The sequence below is a fragment of the Panulirus ornatus genome, chromosome 21 (assembly GCF_036320965.1).
Source record: "Panulirus ornatus isolate Po-2019 chromosome 21, ASM3632096v1, whole genome shotgun sequence".
Lineage (NCBI taxonomy): Eukaryota > Metazoa > Arthropoda > Malacostraca > Decapoda > Palinuridae > Panulirus > Panulirus ornatus.
The window spans coordinates 9099917-9113881 of record NC_092244.1 but is presented as its reverse complement, the minus strand read 5'-3'; the positions used below and the strand labels follow the sequence as shown (position 1 = coordinate 9113881).

General features: G+C 48.0%; 1 protein-coding gene across 6 annotated transcripts in view; it reads left to right on the top strand.

Moving 5' to 3' along the window:
- The window catches only part of S6kII (Ribosomal protein S6 kinase II), a 590862-nt gene that overhangs the window by 418807 nt on the left and 158090 nt on the right, over positions 1 to 13965 (top strand). The gene's annotated exons all lie outside the window — the stretch shown is intronic.

Sequence of the window (13965 nt, the reverse complement as noted above, 5' to 3'; positions counted from 1 at the left end):
TTTTATCTTTTTTTTTTTTTTAGTCGTTAACTGGGTCGGTCTGTCCATCTTCTTTCACTGTGTCTTAGTGAAATAATATATTTAGAATTCATTGCCAAGAACTTTCTCTCCACGGATTTCTTTGGTGCTCACTCACACGGTATTTGAGCAAACTTTTTATTCTGATGTGTTTCACGTGAGACGTGGCCATTGTAATGGTGTTACAGCAAAGTTTCGAATGTTCTTAATGCTAATGAAGAATTTTTCCAAAGGTAGTGATGTCGATGAATATAACTTAGAAACGTCATTGTAAAGTCTATCGGCTCAGCTTGAGGCTGTGTCTAGTGACAAATGATTGTGGTTTCTTTTTCGTGCTTTGAGTGAATAACGTGTCATTAGCATATTTTTTGTCTTGAGATGAAGTTCCTGTGATGGATCTGTGCCAAGAATTTTTTTTTCCCCGTGACTCCCCTGTATTTCTCAGAACTGAAGCTGTCGACGAGGCACATGGAATGTCGACTACAGAGAGATTAGACCCGTAATATTTTATCGAAGATTTTTTCCAGAGCATTGCTTCTTGAGGTTAATGACTTATATTATGATGGTAAGCGATAATGGTGAAGACGACATGTCCCCCCCGAAGGATTTTATGTCTCATAATAATGTTACCCAGCAGGATGGATGGCTAATGATTGTAAATCATTAAGCTGTTACGTCAGTCGACTCATGAATATTCATCTTGGCATACCTGTGCTCGTGTGGAAGCTACTTTAGATCCCTTTCCATCTTCCTCACTGTTGTCGATCTCTGTCATTCAACCCTCGAGCATCAGTGACGGTGCGGATGAGAGGCTTAGGCCATCGTCCCTTTAAGGGATCGCATCGTCTAGCTCAAGGGGGTTAGAGCGTGTTACCCGCGATACGAAGCTTCGAACAAGGTAGTGGCACCCACACGCCTGTGCCCGGATGTCAGTGAGTAGGCTCGAGTATCTCACGACGGACTCGGGTCTTTTTGAAGCATTCCTCTCCAACCCCCAAGGAGCAAGGCGAGTAAGTATAACGATAAAAGTGAGTCAGTTACTTGGAGGGGGGAAAAAAGTTTTTCTGTTCGAAGAGTATTATAGTGGCGTGGGGCGATCCCAGTCTTATGGCTTTCGGCCGTTTTCGTGCGGCGGACTGGTGTAAAGAACGAGTTATGCGGGGGCCGGGAGGGCGCCAAGTGTCTTGCAATTGGTGATGTTTACTAAACTTGGATGTTGGGATGTGGAGGAGCAGAGCGGTGCAGGGGGATGGGAGGTAGGGTGTTCTGCGCCCCCGTTGAGCACGGCGGGGTACAACCCTGGAGGACAACGGTCCAAGGCTTAAGCACGACAGTAGGACCCTTGACGACAACGGTCCAAGGCTCGAGCACGACGGTACGACCCTTGAGGACAACGGAATGAGGCTTGAGGATGACGATGCGACCCTTAAGCATTGACGGTACGATCATTGGCCATGACGGTACGACCCCTGATTATGACAGCACGACCTTTTGCTGCGATAGCTTTTTCTTTAAAGGTAAGGTATTTGTGGATGGGTACATAAACATGTATTACTTGGTGTGTCAAAAGGTATTAAAAGACTGCATTACACATGATGGTCCTGCACCTTCAAAGAGAAAGGCTCGAGTAGTGTTTACTGCTTGAGAACGAAACTATGTCAGAGTATTTTCGTTAAATTATAGCATTACGTGGGAGAGAATTGTATGTATTACTTGTGTGTGTGTGTGTATATATATATATATATATATATATATATATATATATATATATATATATATATATATATATATATATATATATATTGTCTTTATGCCTTGCTTGTCCGCCGTTTCCCACGATAGCGAGGTAACACCACGAACAGACGGAAGAATGGCCTCACTTGGCGTTATCCGCTCTCCAGCTGTCATGCATAAACACAGTGGCACGGTGGTCAAGGGGAGGTTGAGGAGCAGACAGGTCCTGGAGGTCCATCTCGGTCTGTGGTGGGAGAATACGGCCGGCACGAGGAGTAACCCCCTCCTCCCAGATGACAATAGCCGGAACGTCGAGAATGTGGCCAGTGTGAATAATAGATCGTCCCCCTCCATGAAGGACATGGGGCCAGCATTAGTGACATGACCATGAGACAATATCCACAGAAAAATGTCTGCTGGAGTTGACACTGTAAACTGCTTTTGCAAGTGAAGGGAGGAATGTCTGCCGGTGATGGTGCACAGTATACATAACAAGTAAACAGAAGAAAATAATCATGATTTTAAAAGGCTTGGACTACAAGGGAGAAGATTACTGATGGAGTCTGAAAGAATGTTAAAGAGAGCATGGTAGTGGAGGAAAATGGCTCTCTAGTATTGCCCTGCACTCTCTCTCTCTCTCTCTCTCTCTCTCTCTCTCTCTCTCTCTCTCTCTCTCTCTCTATATATATATATATATATATATATATATATATATATATATATATATATATATATATATTGTTATATTATCCCTCATCCCTCACACATTTAAAGAAGCCTGCTTGCCACATGGTTCCTCTTAAGTTGAAAACTTTACGTAGCGTAAAGCATCTCAGACTCTGGTCGAGCCGTACTAGGGGAAGGTGAGGGATACACGGCGGTGTGAGAACCAGTGGGCCGAATATCTTCCCATCGGGGGACTGGTTAGGTATGCAAATATACCAACCCTTTTCTTTTTCCCACTGAAGACCCACCAGCAGCCGCTCCCACATATTGCTAAGGGGCTCGACACAGTTGATGGATGTCGAGTTCTGCAGGTGTTCCGTTGTTCTGCAAGAAGAGAAGGTTCGGTCTTTGTGCGTCAGTGAGAGCAGCCGACCGTCGGTGTCTGAACGTTGCCTCTGGATGTTACCAAAACTGAAAGGAAGGGTAAATTGGATCGTATAGATACGTTTAAGGCTCAGGTCAAGGACAGAAGTCCCGACTTTGGTAAGACTTCAGAAGGATAAAAATGGGATATATATATATATATATATATATATATATATATATATATATATATATATATATATATATATATATATATATATACATATATATTATGTGTGTATGTGAGAGATTTATACTGTAGACTAGACGGCTGCTTGTCGTATTACAGGCTATATTTAGAGATCGGACCCTCACCAGCGGGCATTGGTAATATTATGAGAGCGGCGCCTCTGTTGCCACCATTAGTGGTGTAAGCGGACACCCTGCCACCGCCGACCTGAAATAGTGGCAGCTGTGCCGATGGGGAGACAGCACATGGCGGTATGGTGGTATGTTCATGGGACTGGTAGGCGGTGGTGCGGGTGCTTGTGGGTTTCATTGTGCTTGTGGTGTTGATGGTGATGATGCACCGGTAGTGGTGATGGTGGTTCTTGTGAAGGTGTTGAGGGCACGTGTGGTAGTGATGGTGATAATAGCGATGGTGATAGCGATGGCGCGGGTGTTCATGATAACGGCGACTTTGGTGGCACCGGCGAATTTTACGGTGGCAGGTGGGGTGATGTGGCGGTGGTGGTGGTAGAGTTGATGTTGATGATGTTGGCAATGACGGTGGTGGCATTGGCGGTAACAGATGAGAGTAGTGATTGTGATGATGGCAGGTGTGGTGGGTGGTGTTGGTGGTAATGGTGGTGCGTGGTGTGAGAGGTCAGTGCTTGCGTGTGTGTGTGTGTGTGTGTGTGTGAGTGCATCAGGCCAGGTACCTCACCCCTGGGGCAGTTGTCTGGCTGGTCTCTCTGTCTGCCCTGCCCACAGTCGTGCCTCACACACACACACACACACACACACACACACACACACACACACACACACACACACTGCTTGAACAGTGGCCGAGAGAGAGAGAGAGAGAGAGAGAGAGAGAGAGAGAGAGAGAGAGAGAGAGAGAGAGAGAGAGAGAGAGAGAGAGAGAGAGATTTGAATGTACATTTCCGGAGGGGGTTGCAGGTATGTGTTCAGTAATAACAATGAGAACCTTTGGACTTGAGAGCGGCCAGGCATCCTTCAGCAGGACACTGTAGGATCTCTGCGTTAGGGGGTGTGATCCCTCCTGGAGCTTCGCCACTGGCAAGACAGGGGAGGAGGGAGGTTGATTGACCGGCGGAGGTAGAGATAAGAGAGGTAAAGAAGACTGAATTGAATGGATGGCGGGGAGTTGTTAGAGTGCGTGTGTCGTGTTAGGGTTGGAGAGGGGGGGGGGACTGGAATGTTGGGGGTGAGAGCATGGGGGTCTGGTGGGGGGAGGAGGGGTGGAAGGCAGGATGGGGTTCGGGTGGGAGGACGCAACACCGTGGGAGGACGTGGGACTGGCACAAAAGATGGCTAGGAATGCGATGCTGGATGGTGGGTGTGCTTACATAAGGCGGAGAACTGAGAGGCAAGACGCTGATACTTGGGAGTGTGGTTGTGTAGACGATGGGTGAGGTGGTAGGTGAGGGGAGGTTATTGTTGTGAGGTAGTGGGCGGGTGTGGTGATTGTTGAGGTGGATGGCGGGTGAAGTGGTTACTGGATGTTTAGGGGTGATAGTTGAGGTGACTGGTGGGTGGAGGTAATGGTTGAGGATGTGGATGGGTGTGGTGATGGTTGAGGTGACTGGTGGGTGGAGGTAATGGTTGAGGGGTGGGTAGGTGTGGTGATGGTTGAGGTGGGGGGAGTGAGTGAGAAGGTTGCTGTGCTTCAGGGACATTGTCGAGGACGTTTGCGGTGGGAGGCTGAGGAAGCTTTCTGGGTCGACCTGTGTGGGTTATGACCTACTGACACTTCGGCATTTTTCTCGTAACGGAATAATTACCTTATGAACCATTTCTGTCCTAAACGAGGATGATAACGATGTCATTCTGTATTACCGCCGGTGTGGTTGGTCCTCTGTGTGACGGGGTCTGGAGGCGCAGAGGGCGATGGTGATGATGGAAGGGGTGTGAGTTATGGTGATGATGGCACGGGAAGAGTTGAGCGATGGTGATGGCAAGACTGGTGATACAGGGGGTTGAATTATGATGACAGCGACGGTGGAGGAAAAACGAGGAGGGGAGTGGTGCTCTTGTGTGGCGACCGGGGACGGTTGTGATGGAGACGATGAGGGAGGGAGTAATGAAGGGGTGTTGAGGGTGGAGTTGGTGATTATGCGGCGGGTCCTGTCAATCCGGCCTGCAGCTCGGTTTTATCCTCCAGGATAAAGACATTGAAATTACGGCCGGCTTCGGTATATGATCACCAGGCGACGTTGTTTGCGCTCAGGGATGAGCGAGAGACATCTTGCATTGTCAGGGTTAACGATTTCACATTTGATTGATTTGATTCTCATTTACAGGGGCATAATGCGTCTGTGTATCCCAGTGGGAAAAGATGAGGACTGCGCCCGCGCGTCTCATTAGCTATGTGTAATTAACTATTTATACAGTACGAGGAGAGTTCTACACTCGTGGGCGCCTCGTCTTCCTTAGCTTTCAAGTAGTCTCTGAAACCTTGTACCCATCTTTTTTTTTGGCTGAGGAGGCTCCTTTTGATGGCCTGTGGTTACACAGGTGGTGCATCACGCCAAGAACTGTACGTTGTCAGTATCATGCAGCTGATTTAGAAACTTAAGAGTCTCTCTCTCTCTCTCTCTCTCTCTCTCTCTCTCTCTCTCTCTCTCTCTCTCTCTCTCTCTCTCTCTCTCTCTCCATGATAAGTAGTTTTGTAGCCCTCAGCCTGTCATTTTAGCTCTTTCCTCTTAATTTAGGTAACATCTTCAGTTGCTCTTTTTTTTTTTCTACACTTTCTACTCTGTGTACCCTGTGTGTGTGTGATTACTATTTTTGATTGCTGTTTGTGTGTTACGGGAGATAGTTATACACTCGAGCTGCCCCGTCTTTTAACCTTGTATCTATGTATCATGACTTTACTCCTGCGTATGTACACACACACACACACACACACACACACACACACACACACACACACACACACACACACACACACACACACCCAAGCCTAAGCCAGGTACTAATATATCTACCAACCCGGAGGGGAGGATGAACACCTGGGTTGTGTGTAAGCAAACTACCACACCTAGGATTGGAACACATGTAGGTTCTTAACTCCGGATTGGTCAGTGCCAACTCATGGTCAACAACGCTAATCATGACAAGGAGGCCCGTGTGTGAGTGTGTTTCGCGTCCCCTCTCACTACCTCTTTTGATGGGAGTAGTTGGGAATGGATGGATGAGTTGATGCCCTGTGGTTGAGATGAGTTTAGGTGGATTGGGTTGGTACAAAGGTGAGATGCGCAGAACGCGAGTGGTTGGATGGGTGGGGAGGTGATGGTTTAGTCGGTTTAGGGTGATGGCTGTGCTTGAGGGAGGAGGAGATGGGCTAGAGGAGTAAGTGGGAAGGCCAGGTGTGGGTGGTAATGGTCGTGGACTTGGGAGAAGTAAGGGTGTGGGGCGGACGAGGGAGGCAGGTCCCTACTAGGGAGCGGGGACAGTTTTTCTTTTGCAATGCGTGGCAGTCATCCAAGCTAGCAGTCACCCTAAGTGGTAGCCAACCTAAATGACAGTCCCCCGAGCTGACAGTCGGCCTAAGTGTGTCGCCCGAGCTTGATCTCCCTCGCTGGCGGTCACCATAGTTGGCAGTCCTTTGCAGCAATGTAAGCGAGGAACTTCCACACTAGTGTAATACATGGTTCCAGGAAAGGGGTGAAGACCGCTGCCTCTCCGGTCGTTATATGCTTGGCGGAGGCAGAGGAGGAAATTAACTCCTAGGTTCGCAGAAGATGAAACTACACAGTCTGGATGTAGTTCACTAAAGGATTAATGGGGTTGTTTCACATATCGAAATTTACGACGTAGCCAGGCAATTGTTTGAGTGATTTACTGGATTTCGTAGGTTTATTGCAGTGAAATCAGTTCTTTATAACAACAGAAAATTGCTTGCTGTTTAACGGAAATAAATTTCAGGTGCGTACTAAGGCTTAACAGAATATTAAGAGGTAAACATCATTGTATCTTGTCTGTAAGGAGAGATACCAAAGGTCGGGGAGTAAATGTCAGATAAGCTTCTCCTCAGCGAACATAACAGAGCAACAGCTGCCCCCCCCGAGAAGTAATGGCAGGCTGGATTTTGCGAACCCTCAAGACGAGAGAAGGCAAAACAGGATGGCATTAATCTTCAGAGGACTTATCGTTCTGCAGACTGGACTAATGATTTCTGCCAGCATCACTCTCCAAGATGGCTTAAGATTTTCCAGAAAGAAAGATATGCAAAGAACGTTACAGCCCACGCTGACTCACTGGTTAAAGAAAGAAAAAGATCACACTTTTAGGAAGGACTGAACGTACCCAGACTCTATTTATCGATAGGGAAGACAAGAAAGCTATAAATATGAACACAATAAAACTACTGTCAGCATTGGTCCCATATTTACACCTAAAAATCATTCCCTTTTGGCGTGACGGGCACTGAAAAATGTAAGATACCAGCACAAATATCCAAATTTTTCAAAACTATATATAAAGAGAGAGAGAGAGAGAGAGAGAGAGAGAGAGAGAGAGAGAGAGAGAGAGAAAATCTGAAAGACCCGGGACTCAAAACTCTCTGTGTCACTGTCTGTATGAATGGCAGTGAAATGGGCCACGTATTTGAGAAACTTGAGGACCCGTTGAATAGATAACAATCATACAGAGTACATGATTAGCCAGTTGTGGAGGGACGCTGCCTTTCGTACACCTCAGTGGCCGCGGTCTCAAATAACAGCTTGGTCTGAGACCGAACACTGAAGTCAGAAACGAATCTATTTATTCTTCCTCCTACACACACACGCACACACACCCTAGTGTTACGTCAGTGAAGGGGGTCCACCGTCGTCACTGCTTGTGTCATATTACGACTCTTGAGCTATTACCTCTTTTACGTTACGACACATCACACCGGTCTCTTACGGTATGTCTGATGGACTGTATCGTCTCCCGCTGCTGGTCCCCACCGCCGACGGGGGTGGTGTTTTACGGCGAATTGGGCCTTAGGGTTCCTACTAGTTAGTTGTACCTGAGCAAGAAGACGAAAGTAATTTACCGCCAGCTAAGCGTAGAAGATTTGGTGAAATTCATTACGGTCTGTTGATCAGCGCACGTGGTTTTGTGATGTTTGAAAGGGAGGGAAACAGACAGACGGACGGGGGAAAAGCTGTCGGATAGACAGGCAGACGGATCGACGGAACTGAGAACTTTTCTTTTATATATTCTGTTAAAGTCTTCAGGTTCTCCTTAAGGAGAACAGTTTATTGAAAGAGTCTTATCATGCACGTGTGTGTGTGTGTGTGTGTGTGTGTGTGTGTGTGTGAGGCGAGTCTTCCTTTGCTCCGGTTTGTTTACACGAGGTCCCCTGGGTCATTGCCAAGGATAGTTAGCTTGGCGTTGCTCTCCGTGCTCCTCCTTGCGTCGCTGCACATCTGTCTTACTGAATAATGTAACTACACTTCGTGTAATGGAGTTACACCCAGTGTTATGGAGCTACACCTCATGCTATGTAGTTACACCCAGTGTTATGGAGTGTACACCTAGTGTTATAGAGCTACACCCAGTGTTAGGGAGCAACACCCAGTGTTATGGAGCAACACCTAGTGTTAGTGGGAGGCAGCATATATACATACAATGGGTGGCTGGAGAGACGTTGGAGATGGGGCTCATCTTTTGTAAAGAATGAGTGAGAGGTGGTGGGTGGGTGGGGTAGTTGACGTCAGAGAAAGTGTATTGTAGTGAGGGAGGTGAACAACGTGACTGATGCGTGCTGATGTGATCCTACTCATCGGGATGTACAAGGAAAGTGTTTCTTGTTCACCATTGTAGAACCATGAAGTGGCAGTGGATTGTTTTGGTTCATCAAGCGATGCTGGTGTTCACTGGAGAGAGAGAGAGAGAGAGAGAGAGAGAGAGAGAGAGAGAGAGAGAGAGAGAGAGAGAGAGAGAGAGAGAGAGAAATTTCCTTCAAAAAAAAAAAAAACCGATAGCAGAAATACACACTGACACCCCTAGTCTCCCGTGGATATACAAATAGGGCACCAGACACGCGCTTCCAGAAAATCACCCACGCGCCTCGCAAACAAACAAACAAACAAGCAGAAAACAAAAGACTAACACCGTACACCCGAACCCACTTCAGTCTTCTCTTCTCTTTCATCCCTTCCTCCGCCCCATCTTTCCTTCCTCTCCCCGAACCGCCCTATCAAGAAAAGAGAAATTAAGGATTAGAAACGTTGGTGATGGTTCTGTGTAGGCTGCCAGTGGAGGAATTCTTGGAACGCAGTCATCCACTTGTTTCTTAGGCACTGACAGGCACACCTCATGAGATGGTTACGTGGAACTCGAGCCTACGGGATAGTCCTCTTGAGGAGAACTTAATGGTGAAAAGTGGGAGGGTGTTCTAAGTAACACATCCTGTAGGATCGTCATTACCACCACTTCCCCTCAGTAATGGGTGTTCTTGGAAGTGCACTGGCGGCATGTGATGAGCATCTGGTCATACACACATTAGCGGGAACGCGATGCTGGGTCACTTTTGGGCGGGGTTGGGGGGGATGTCATGTGACCGTGTATGAAGTCATACATGAAGCCGGATACGCCTGATTGCCGGCTTGGTAAAGTTTCTTGTTTGTATGGTTGGCGTAGGATGTTGTTAGCCGCAGTGAATGGAAAGGTCGATGGAGGGTGGGGGAAACCCACTCGACTCTCTCTCTCTCTCTCTCTCTCTCTCTCTCTCTCTCTCTCTCTCTCTCTCTCTCTCTCCAGGGTGCCACGCACCACTGGCTGTGTTAGCGCCTGGGCGTCCAGGCCAGCAGGGTATGGCACGCTCGCTTGGTGCTGTAACATCACCTTGCAGTGGGCGTCATCGTGGGATTCTTGAGATGGCTGAAGATCAGAAGACGGTGGACTGTTGGGGGTGTCATTTAAAGCTACATATTAACGAACGCGTCTTCATCAGCATGCTGGTCAGTGCCGCCAGTTGGGCGGAATTGTGCAATGGCTTCATTTCTTCATCTGCTTCACCTCTTCCTCCTCTTAGTTCTTCTTTCCTTCTTCGTGTTCTACAATATCCCTGATAAGCAAGGCCAGCCTCACAGCCTTAAGGCACAATTCATTTTTCTCAGCCTAGGGGCTGATGACGATACGAGAGAGAGAGAGAGAGAGAGAGAGAGAGAGAGAGAGAGAGAGAGAGAGAGAGAGAGAGAGAGAGAGAGAGAGACACACACATGGTGCATCTACAGTATTTTTTTTTTTTTTTTTTTTTTTGGCGCTGATGGAGCAAATTTTCCAGAGGATGTTGATGATCGCTTTCGTCCCGTCTACCTGATTATCTTCGGAACACAATCTATGTTAGTTTGGTCACTCGTCTTTAGGTGTAACTGTAGGGTTGATACTGTGTGTACATGGGTTGCTTCTGTGAATGTGTGTGTGTGTGTGAGAGAGAGAGAGAGAGAGAGAGAGAGAGAGAGAGAGAGAGAGAGAGTATATTACTTCATCCTCCTCACGTTTTATTGTGGTATTGGCTAATGCTGCTTGCGTGTGGTGTTTGCCTCTGCCAAGTTGCTTGAGCTTTCTTGTGTTGTTCCTCTCTCCCTCTAATGCATTCATTTAACTCCCTTGAACACGACGGTACGACTCATGAGTTCATGGCGGCGCCAGAGCGCCTTTTGCAAGGGTCGTACCATTATGCTAATGCAGTTGAAGATTGCGATACTCTGGTGGGAGGAGATTCAGTGCACGGCATATGGGTGGTTGGTATCGGGCGCGTGTTGTTATTCTACACGTGGTGTTGGGAGGCGGTGTACGTGGTGTTGGGAGGCGGTGTACGTGGTGTTGGGCGTTAACGAGGTGGTATCGGAGGTGGTCGGGTCTCCCGGAGATGATAATACGCACTTATCCAAGTTCGAACCCCCTCCATCCACCACGGCCAACTAAGATTTGTATGGGTTTTCAGAAAAGAAGAGTGAATGTTGGGGTGAAGAGGGTGGTGAGAGTAAGTGAGCTTGGGAAGGAGACTTGTGTGAGGAAGTACCAGGAGAGACTGAGTACAGAATGGAAAAAGGTGAGAACTGGGGGGTGGGGGGTGCCTTGCGGTCGAGACGTTCAGAGAGGGATCTGCGCCTTCCCCCCCCCCCCCTCCCTGCTTGACTTGGGTGCTCACGGGCGTGGCTGAAGGTGATGCGGACTTGGATGTGTCGTGGGTATGGCTTGAGGTGCTGCGGCCATGGGCTCGGGGACATTGCGGGCGTGACCATGGCTTTCGTGTGGGGCTTGTTGGCCTGAGCTGTACGCATGCACAAGCTATGGGTGGTGCACGTCTCGATGAAGAAGGTCGGGAAGCCATATTTACCACCACACTTTTCTCTCTTTACAAGCGTGAAGAAAATCTAACCTCATGAAGCACGACGGTGCCTTGAACGCGACGGCACGACACCTTGGGTACGATGAATTGGCCCTTAGCCTGATCCTCAAGGGACAGGTTGAAGGTCTGGCCGTCATAGCAAGGGAGTCGTACCACCATCATTCTCATGGCTTGTACCATCGAACCCAAGACTTTGCGAACAGACTCCTTGGCCAAGGGCCACTTAACTAGTTTGACGAGACTGCCTAAAGAAAAAAAAAGAATCATATATTGTTGCATTCCCCAAACCATAGCTGTAGCTGGTGGGTCATGCATATTCAGTCGCCAGGTCTTGGGTGGGGGTAGAGAAGTTCCACCACCCCGGAAGGGAGACAGGTTAAGGTCCAGCAGGAGAGGGTCTTTGTAAGCGAGTTTCTGTGATTGCGTTTTCTCTCTCGACTGCCGAGTGGAGGGCTCGATTCGGAATCGGGAATTCCGGTTTGTGGTGCGGCAAGTATTACTACAAATACTTTCTCCTGGTGTTTAGACGAGAAAGGAGAGTCCGATCTCCTCGCGATGTTGGAAATTAGAGACTAGATCACAAAATGAATAGGAGACGCATTCAACCCTCATTATCAGAAAAGGTTGAGCGGCAAAAGTTTACAGTGTGATCATGTCGACGGGAGTCACCTTTGCCAAGCCGTCACATTACGAAGGGTAGCATGGTACAAAGTGATGAGGTATTAAGATGACTGGGGACTTCATTTAAAGCGCCCTGTCGCTTCTTGGGATGGAAATGATAGGCTAGGTTCTAACGAGGTCTTTCAGAAGCAGAGGTTCCGTGTGATTAAATCTGGCGGAATCGTTAGTGTGGCGCGTAATCAAGGGATAATTCACTATATGCATCGATTGCGTCCCAGACATACAGATTACTGGGATGAATTGCCGACACTGAGTATGATATTCACTTTGTTGGAGTCGTGAGATATTCGTCACTGAATACACGTGGAAGATATCGGCAGGACCGATGTTAGTACCCGCCAGTTGCAATTGCCTCGTATTGGAAAGAGAGAGAGAGAGAGATTTTGGTTATGATTAATGATGCCACAAAAGAACAGAAACACCACAAATTGATGATATGCCACTGGTTGTAACTGAGTCCCCTGGCCCTTGACCAGACTCCAGAAGGTTAGGTCAGAGGTCAGGCTATTATTATACTCAAGGGACGTACCGTCATGCTCTTGAGACCAAGGAAGCCTGGGCAGAATCCTAGACTGCAGATTACCAGGCCCAGACTCCGGAGGTCTTCTACCACCACAGCTCGGGCTGATGATGACCTAAGTCGTCGGGCAACTTCGCTGTTGGAAACTGCGGCTCCCAGGCCCACATAACCATCACAACCAGGCTGGTCTGCTACACCTTGTAGTCGCTCATTCTTAGATTTCTCCACCACGCATCCAGTAATGTTTGCTGATGGTTGCAGGCAAGTGTGTGGAGTGGTCATGGGTCACGTATTAGATCGGTGTTCACTTGGGAAGCTTGGGTGGTGGTCGAGCGGGGAGGTTTAGGAGGCGGGTCCCTCCAAACCAGTCGAAGGCACCTTGAGGTTTAAGGTGAACTTTAAGGAATTTCCCCCACTAGAGAGCTTTTAGATGAAGTTCCCGTCGTCTTTGATAATTTATCACTTTGTACCATGCTACACCTCGTACAGTAACAAGAATCATGCTTTGTTTTTCTTAGATTATTATATCAGATAGTGTACATCATGACTTGCCTTTATAGAGAGCGTCTTTGGGGACGTGACTTTATAAAGCAACTTGCGTTTGTAGTGTCTCCGCGACGCTATTGTAAAGCAACAGGTGGTATCATTCTTTTTGCCGAGGTAAGAAATGTACCCACAGTTTTTCCCCGTGAGGTCCTGTGTGTGTGTGTGTGTGTGTGTGTGTGTGTGTGTGTGTGTGTGTGTGTGTGTGTGTGTGTGTGTTTTTCATCCAGCGGTCTTTTATCTCATTGAGCACGACGGTATGACCTTTTGGGTGTGATGGCATGGCCTTTGACCTGACCCTAAGGGGTTATGTCTTATAAGTCAGGGAGTCATACTCAAAGGATGCTCCGTCGTGCTCGAGGATTTGCCTTGTCGTGCTCAGGGGTCGCACCATCGTGCTCCAAGGGTCACACCATCGTGCTCCAACGGTCACACCGTCGTGCTCCAAGGGTTACTTGGCGGGCTCTTGGGCGCAGTTATCTCCCGTGATGTAACATGAGTGGCAGATAGGGGTCGGTTGTGTTGACGCCAACCAGACACCGAGTGTGTGTCGTGGCGTTGTTCCTGCGTCAGGCTCAGAGTGTTGCGAAGCAGACGGTGCTGAAGAGTGAAGTCCCTCACTGAAACATCTTCAAAGACATTGTTAATCTGAGAAGAAAACGGCCATAAACATCGCCGTTGGTGGACCACTCGTATTTGTAAGCATAAAAGATCGATGATCGCATAAAAGATTTTTTTTTCCTCTCTGGAAAGTTGAGGTTGCTGGTTGGTGCACACTGTTGAGTGACGGTAGAGCGTTTGCCTGTAGGTGAAAGGGAGGAGGCAACAGGTGTGGCGGTGG